At 38.5% G+C, this 7,456-nt stretch overlaps 1 protein-coding gene across 1 annotated transcript in view; it reads left to right on the forward strand.

Moving 5' to 3' along the window:
- The window catches only part of RPGR (retinitis pigmentosa GTPase regulator), a 54,524-nt gene that overhangs the window by 32,359 nt on the left and 14,709 nt on the right, over window positions 1–7,456 (forward strand). The window lies entirely within an intron of this gene.

Genomic DNA, 7,456 nt, shown 5'->3' on the forward strand with positions numbered 1-7,456 from the left:
GGAGGAGGAAGAGGAGGACAATGAGGAAGAGGGGAAATACCAGGAGACAGGCGATGAAGAGAGTGAAAGACAGGGAAGACAGGGTGAAGGAAAAGAGTCTAACAAAGTGAGCAGAATCAAAGGATCTGTGCAATATGACAAAGATAAAACGTATCCAAAAAAGTTTACTACTAACACAGAGGGAAAGGGGAAAGAGTGTGAAGTACAGAGGTTCAAAACGCCAGTGCAGTCAAAACAACTTTTAGAAAATGGGCCACCAGGTTCAAAACAATTCTGGAATAATGTATTACCACATTATTTGGAATTGAAGTAACAAACTTTAAACTTGACCTGATTATGTTCAGCCAAACAATTTGAACGCCTTACACATAAGAGGCACTCAATACATGTTATTAAATTGATTTTATGTCATGGTTACTTTACATGTGGTACAATAACGACTGATAAAGACAACACAAGACACTGGTAAATTTTGGCTCCTCTTAAACTAATATTTTGGTGTATTTTTCCTCCAAATTATAAATCATAAGTACAAAATATCAAAAGATCATAGCAGATAATTAACATATGTTTCTCATTAAAGACATTTAGGAAACAGGAGTGCACTATAAGAGTATATTGTTTGTGTGTACAAATCGGTCCCTTTAAAAATGGCACAGATCCTTAAGGGCTATAAAAACATCTAATTTCTTATAAATATGTTAGCACAATATTTTTCAGTCTATGATTACAATTTACCTACCACATAAAATAATTTTATAAGAATGGATGGTATTCTAAAGTTAAAATAAGGAATTCACATTAAAAAAAATAGTGCTGTCTTTTTAACTTTTATGTGTCCTTTTTACGACAATCTACCAAGTGACAGCTGGATTCAGAGCTTAGATCCTAATAATGTGATCTCTTTTAGTTGTTGTCTAGGCAAATGGCAGTATATCTAATGACATAGAGATTAACTTAAATGTATGTTCTGGAAGTATGTAAAACTTTAAGTATTTATTGGCTAGGCACAGTTACTCATTGGGCCTTAGTTTCCTCATCTGTAAAATGAAGTGGGTCAGATGATATAACTATAGTCTCTTGTAACTCTTAGATTCTTTCATTCTAACAGACTGATTTACTCTATCATGTGTTTGTTATGTGTATAAGAAATGTTTTTAAGGAAGAAAAACTGCACTAAAATTTAGCTTTTTATAAAATATTTTTCTTAACTCTTAAAAAGTTATGACAGCTTTCATGTCTTTTGTCTTCTGTACTTCTGTATTTCTAAACTCTTAATTTCCGAGCTTTAACTATACTGTCAGAACCTTCCTTCCCAGTATCTCTTGTGTGCCTTCAATGTATTCTTCATGACTATTCTGTAATTCTTTTTTTGCTTGTCAGAATGTTTCAAGTAAAATAAAAATTAAATGTATACAGTCATTGATTGTGAAAAAGAGAAACTAATATTAGATATTGAATTTTAGAGAGACTAGATTTCCACCAGAGTAATTTCAGTCTTTCCTTAAAATTTTCATTGTACATAATGCAGCTAGTTTGATTGTCATTTATTCATAGCTCCCTTTTCAACTGAGTTCCTTCCCCAGTCTGTTCCATATCTTGGACACGAAGGATTTCTTATACTGTCTTTTATCAAGGAGGATTTTGATGGTGAATTTCCTGTGAATTTTATATTGTTGAATTCTTTACACACTTGATTCTCCATGCGTGAGAAGGAATATGAGGAGAAAGACTAGAATATGAAGTGGAGAAATCCCTAGGAGCAATTGTCAGTTCTGTGCTTGCTGCAAGGATCTCTGGTAGCTTCCCTCAACTAAGCAAATATGCTGATTTGGGCGTTGCAGTGTTCTACCAAATTCTACCACATTCATTAGTGTCAGTAGAATTGAACTAATATTTTTTTGTTAATTCTTGTGCAAAACGTGCTTGTTTAAAAAGTAGACCTAAGATGATTAAATAAAATGGATGACTGAGGGCTAAAAGGGAGAACTTCCAAGGAGATGAGAAACTCTTAAATTCAAGTTATTAATCTTAAAGGTGTGGGCGTTCATCTTCCACTGAAGAGATAATTAGCCAGCAATACTGAAATGATGTTCTTAAAATATGCCCATCTGGGTATTTGAACTGGTCTAGACAATCGTTTTTAAACAGCATTTCTTCACATTTCCCTGGCCAAAAGTTTTTTGTGCTCTTTTGGAAGCAGTAATTCCTGCAGGCGTAGTGTTCTGATCAAAAGAACACTGGCCTAGTCATTTTGAGGCCTGAATTAATACTTGGTTAAATAGATTGGAAGAACTGGTTCCTTCTTTATAGTCCCCATCTGCCGATTGATCAGGCTTTTACTGTAGTTTATCAGTGATCATTTCTGAGGCAAGTGTGAGTAGTGTATGTAGAATCCATTGAGTTACAGTTCCGAATGAGGACTCTGGCAGAAAAATACTTTAAGGTAAGCTACAAAGGAGTACCACAGAAGCATCTACTGCTGCTGAACAGCAGCACTCGAGGTGAGTGCAATTGAAATGTTTTCTGTTATTTCACTATAGAAATAAACTTTCTGTACACGTGTATATTAAAAATAAAATGCCACCATGGAGGAAGGTGCTGTAATTCTTTCCTTCTTTCTTTCCATTGTGAAAATTAAATGTGATATGATATGCCTAGTACCCAACACCTTAATATTTGGTACATATTCCTTCAACAAATATTTGTGTACCAAGCACCAAAAAGAGAACAGAAGCTTCCTCAAATCAGATGAATCTCAAGAAGTGGGGGCTGCTTACGGTCAACCTCCTGTGACCCTCTTACCTGTCAGGGGTATTAGGTAGGTCTAGATTTCTTGAAAGAATACCAAGTAAAGAGAGTTCCTGTGACTCTGCCTTAACTAGTGCTTAACAATGCCCTATTGTTTCTTGATACCCCAAGTTCTTAGCCAGGACTGCCCAAAGATAAAAATGTAATCTGAAAACAAATTTGTGTCTTTCCTCCATTAAATCCTTTAATTAATAAGAAGAAAATGATTTTGTGCTTTGGGTATGCAGAGAGTAAGATATGGTTCCTGATGTCAAGAAACTCTTGGCTATTTCTATAGGCTGACCAGAAAACTTAACAGTGCCATAGAGTGCTTCAGAAGTGGCGCTTCAGCTGCCACAGAGAAACACTAGGAAAAGGCTTCTAAGGAGTGATGATGAAACGTGAACTGAGTCATGAAAAGTAAAACCTAACCAGGCAAAGGGGCAGCAGGCTTTTCAGGCTGATGGGCGCCATGAGAGTGGTTTCCTGTGACTGCAGCCTAGAGTATTCCTTGGTCCTGGATAGAGAGGCAAAGGGCCTTAGCTGTTTGTAAACAATGTTACACAACAAGAGTAAGATGATCACACTTGGGCTTTTGAAACATCATTCTGGCAGCAATAGAAAAGGTAGACTGGAAGGGAGTGGGAGCAGAATCAGGGACACCAATTAGGAGGCAGTTATAGTAGGCCAGGTAGAGCCTGAAGAGGGGCTGGACTCGGACACTGGGGATGGAGAGTTGGGGACGTGTATTGATTTAGGGATAGAACTGGAGGGCTTAATAAAGAGATGTAACTTGGAGGGAGGGAAAAGGCCAAGCCTTTCTTCTCTATGGCCTGGAGAACTGGGTGGAAAGAGTGCCATTCATCAAGACTGAAAACAGAGGAGTAGGGGCAGGTTTGGGAGACTGCTTGGCGCTTGTTGATCCAGGCGATGTTCTGCAGGCAGGAGATAGACGTCTGGGTCTGGAGCTCAGGAGAGACTGCTGAGTATCACCAGCTTATGTGTGTAGTTAAAGCCGTGGAGTTGAATGAGAGGCAGCATTCATAGTGTGACGAGAGAAGAGGACTAAGGACAGAATTCAGGGAAACCAGTAGGTAAGGGGAGGTTGAGAAAGGGAAGCCTGAGAAGCAGGTGGAGTAGGAACACTTTCTAGGAAAGAGAGGTGCTGCCCAAGCCAAGGGAGGAGCAGCGAAGGGCTGCAGAGAGGACCTGGGAGAGACCCAGCAGAGGGCCTAGACAGAGCCCACTTTGGCAGCAAAGAGTGAGCTCCAGGAAGTCTGCTTTGCAGAGAAATAGAATCAGAACTAGACTTTGAAAAGTAAATATCAGACAAAGAGTGCTGCTGGCATATTTCTCGATTTAGCAAGGGAGATGTATATTCTAGAGACTTTGGTGCTCTGGGGGAAAAAATCCTCAATTTTTATTTGCTATTAATATGCACAGTGGTACATAAGAATAGGATGTTATTGAAGTGAGCTTATCAACAAAAAAGAAATCTGCAATGCTTTAAATATCAGTGCGGGGGGTGGGGGGGGGGACTCTGTGGGCAGCCATTATGGTCTTCAAATTATTTGGGCAGAGTTGGGAAAGCACGTGGGCTCTGGAGTCCAGTAGGCCTGAGTTCAAGTTCTAGCCCTTCACTGATAAACTGTGTGGAAACTTGGAAAAGGTGTTTTTTTGTTTTTTTTTTTTTTTCAGTTTCTGAGTCTTATTTCCCTCTTTTAGTAAAGGAAGGGGTCTCCTGATAATTAAACTAGTTAGCACATGAAACACATCAGGGGAACTCAGCAAATGGCAACCTGTGAGACTAATTATCCTCTCTGATCCTATTAAGTCAGGTGCAGTGTTACCCTCATGACTCTCCAAGTCACTGGCTGATGTGCATGAGTTTAGTCCTGTGAACCTGACTTTTGTTTAAATACAACATAGCAACCCCCCAAAAATTGGCGTATGGAAATAGATCTGTGGGAATGAAATGAATTACAATAACGCAATAACCCTTCAATAGGAGGTAGAGTGAAACTCTACTACTACACACCATACATGAGCCAAATACTGCCCCTCCACATTTGAAGTGTGATGCAAGGCTGATCGCAGTCACATGGTTAGCCTAAAATTTAGATGTTAGTGCTCTCATGGGACCACAGATTTCCCCTCTGTGTGCTAATGTTTTTATCAAAATAGTTTAAAAGTTCACACATAAAGTGTAGTCATGGATCATACATTTGTTTAAGGTAAGGAGGAAAATTAATTTTCTAAGGGAAAATAATAGAGTAAAACTGAAAATGAGAATAAAACTGTATGCCAGCAAGATACTCTGTACCCTGATCATTACATTCATTTTTGCAGGCATGCTTATCAGAGTCAAACTGGAATGTATTTAGTGGTGAAAAGACAGGATTAGGAATGAAGTAAGGGACTGGTGCCTAGAAAGAAGGAAAAATTTAGAGATTGTAGAGTAGTGTCATTAGAAGCCAAGAACTGGGAAGTCACAACTGGCAGCCCATGGGTGCAATCTGGCCTGCAGATTTATTTTGTTTGGTATATATCGTGGTTTTCTAAACATTTGAATCAGTTGCCAACATTGAAATATCAGGAGATTTTACATTGAAAAACTGTTTTTCAAACTTCTCTGGGAAAACCTGAGAGTCTGGGAGCATCGTGCCCTGTGGCATCACCGGCTTGCAGCCCAGCCAGGTCACCCCTCCACTTCCCTACCATTCCAGGGCTGCTCCTGACAGGCATCTTCCCTCGCTTGCTCTGGCTACTGGGCTCCTGGCAGAGAATAAAGGAATGTGTACAAGAGGGTAGAACAAATAAGTGAACACTTTAAATGAGCCATTTTTAGTGATAAGATGTGGGACAATATGGCAAAAAGTGTCCAAGCTTCTTTTTTCACAGTCCTCAAAGCACACCAGGGATTCTATCTTACTTTTTATGGAGAGGCCTTTACAAAATCACTTATATTTATATACAAATACTTATTGTTTGCTCACGTTATTGTCTCTGTAAATAATCTTTTTAATCTTGATGTAAACCCTCCAAGGTAGGTGTTGCTAATGTCCTTTTCCCATTTTACAGGTAGACGGTAAAGTACATTAATTAGATGCCTTGCTGAGGCCATGAGTAATGGAGCAGTGCTTAGGTCTTTGAGTTTAACGCCCTTCCCACTCTCTACTCCTGCCTCGCTCATTTCTAGTGTAGTCAAAACATGAACTTACATATTAACTCTTCTTGTCCTAAAAAAAACCCTTCAAATTGAGATTTAAAAATCTATATTTTCCCACCTGATATGACTTAGATAAATGTTTTATGCTCTATTAACCTATTTGGAAAACATTCTCTACCCTATATGATATTGAGGCATGTCATGAATCCAGATTTGTAGCACAAAATTTTACACTTTATAGTCTTTTTTTTAACTTTTAAAAACTCTAAGTTAATACGCACACAGAAAAGTGTATATCTCATACATGTATAGCTCATTGTATTTTCCGCAAACTGAACACATCCATAGAGTCAACATCCAGATGAAGGAAAAGCACAGTGTCAGCTCCCCAGACGCTCTCCTTCAACCCCCTTCCAGCCATTTCCCATCCCCCCCTTGGTGACCACTAGGCTAACTTGTGATAGCAATCTAGTTTTTAAAGTATGCAATATAGTTGCATTCTTAAGCAAACTGAAACCTCACGAGGAATTTTCGGTTTCTTGATGTCTCCCATAAGAAATTTAAAAAGTGTTCCCTGGGCCAGACCAAGGACTGCAGCTCCCTGTGCTGTGTCTGGCCAATGAAACAAGGGTCCTTTTGTGGGAGCCTGGCCCATTCACTTCTTTACTGTGGTCCTAACCTAAGATGCATTTCCACGGACCACTCCAGACTGCCTTTTTACATCTTTTGTGGTTCTGGTGATGAGAATGTATTTAAACTTTATCCTTTCTTTTTATAAAATGACAGTATTCTGCCAGTCTCTCCTAAATTGTTTTGGTTTGAAGGTAAGTTCTATATGTGATTTAAAGTAGTTGTCCAGCTGTGTATAGGTTAATTTTAAGTGTGCTTAATTAGTGCAGAGTCATGCAGTTGATGTGATTGCTAGTGAAAAATGTCATTTTTCTAAGAGCTTTCTCAAATTTAGAATATGATACAGTTCCAACAGTTCTTCATTGTTATAGATTTTCCTAAAGTTAATGAGTAAAACTGTAGTTCATTATAAAAGAGATGAGTGTTTTGCTTATTTCTAAAATAAGATAAAACTCCATGTTCCTTTTTACAATAACATGATATCGTATGATTACTTTAATACCTTAGTTAACTAGCATGATCAGAATTGACCCAAGTGCTAGATTAGCCAAACTCTCCAAGTAATGACTTTTCCAGAACACAGCTCATTGATGCTCCCTCTGGGAGATAGATAGACGGAGTCTGTAATTCTGTGTCTCAGGAGCACTGTTCTTTCTAGTTGGTCTTCATTTATGTGCATTTATTAATATATCAACATCAGGCATAAGTCTTGAATCTAGTAATCTTGCTTCCCCTTCCCTTCCAAAGTAAAGTTGTCTCTGATCATTTTTAGCTACCTATAATGTGCATCTGGCTAGGCATAATGTACAATATAAGTCACTTAAAGGGGAAATCATGCAGAAAAAAAGAAAGCTTTAGAAGTTCTTG

The sequence above is a fragment of the Equus quagga genome, unplaced genomic scaffold, assembly GCF_021613505.1.
Source record: "Equus quagga isolate Etosha38 unplaced genomic scaffold, UCLA_HA_Equagga_1.0 HiC_scaffold_241_RagTag, whole genome shotgun sequence".
NCBI classification, from domain to species: Eukaryota; Metazoa; Chordata; class Mammalia; order Perissodactyla; family Equidae; genus Equus; species Equus quagga.